The sequence below is a fragment of the Bubalus kerabau genome, chromosome 11, assembly GCF_029407905.1.
Source record: "Bubalus kerabau isolate K-KA32 ecotype Philippines breed swamp buffalo chromosome 11, PCC_UOA_SB_1v2, whole genome shotgun sequence".
Taxonomy (NCBI): domain Eukaryota; kingdom Metazoa; phylum Chordata; class Mammalia; order Artiodactyla; family Bovidae; genus Bubalus; species Bubalus kerabau.
Window position 1 is genome coordinate 104,261,760 of NC_073634.1, and position 1,471 is coordinate 104,263,230.

A 1,471-nucleotide genomic window follows, 5' to 3' on the forward strand; every position below is an offset into this window, starting at 1 on the left:
GAAGCTTGAAGGCTCGCTACGTAGCAGGGACCCTGCTCAGCATTTTACATCAGTGAGACATCATCTCTTTGACTTCACAATAGCCCTTGGAAGGTGGACACTAGTATTCCTGTGTTACGAGAGGAAAAACAAAAAAGACTAGGCCCAGAGACACCAAGTGACTTGCTAGGTCCTACAGCTAGTTGGTGGCAGAGCCCCAGGTCATCCCCCATCTGTCTGACTCTGGAGCCCCCAGGCTGGTTCCAGGCGACCAGAGAGCACGCACCCCACCCAGGCAGCTTCCTGTCCTTGGGAGTCTGTGGACCTGCTCCCTGGGAGGCTGCAGGGTGGGTCTGGGGCTTCCCAGGGACAGGAGGGGGCTCCATGCTTGGGAGGAAACCAGTCTTCATCCCAGGCCTTGGCTGCTATAATAAATCATGACACCAGGGCATTCATTTCTAACTCTGCTGGTTGCCCTAAACCAGAGGCTTCCGTTTGAGCCCAGGCCCGGTCAGCTCTTAAAGGGCTGTCAGATTGGGTTTCCACAGCAGGGGAGGCCCAACTCAAACCCCGAATCCTTGAACTCAAATCCCTCTTGGCCTGCTCCTCTCTGGGTTGGCAGCCTCTCTTGCCCCCTCGGTCCACGTACCACCACATGGACTCCCAGACCTCACAGGAAGCAGAAGGCTCTCCCCTATCCAGGGCCTCTCACCTGCTCTTCCTTCTGGGGGAAAGCCGCCCACGACCCGCAGGCCAGGCCTGGAGCCGTGTTGTATGATGCTGAAACACATCCGCGTGATGCTTGCAATCATTCACACATGTCATTCATTTAATCCCTGCTGAACTATAACTTTTTCCAGGGGGACAGGGATGCACGTGGTGTGTTCCCTTCGCTGCAGCGCCAGGCACCTCGTGTGGCACCAGGAGCTCGGGAACTATTTACAGGTTGCCCGAAGCTGCTACAGTGATCCCATCCTCCACAAAGCTCCAGGCAGCGGAAGCCACCTCCAAGGGGCAGATCCATTACCAACCAATTCATTACCCCTCCCTCGAATAGAAATCAAGTCTTACAGATTGAACAGTCGTGCACTGAAGCCAAATTCAAGACTGAAAAATGTCAAAGCCCAGCCTGCCAGCTTAATGAAATGCTGGCACGGAGGGGAGGGGCTGGGCTCAGCCCCGCCCCCAGCAGACCCAGAATGATGCTGTCAGTGACGTCATTCACCCCATCGGGTGTCTGGAGAAGCCTCTGGCCTGGGCTCCGCTGTCTGGTCCATGGGACCAGATCCAAGCCGTCCAGGCCAGTGGGGCAGGTGGGCCTGGCTCCCCGGGCTCTGGGCTGCTCAGAGGGAATCTGGTCAAAGCAGGGGTGAGTCAGGGGCCCACCTCTGGGCCTCTGGCTGGGGGCTCAGCCAAGGCCAGACCTGTAGGAGGACTACATTTCCCAGAGTCCCCCAGGTCCCCCCCAGAGCGAGCCATTGGGAGATTTAAA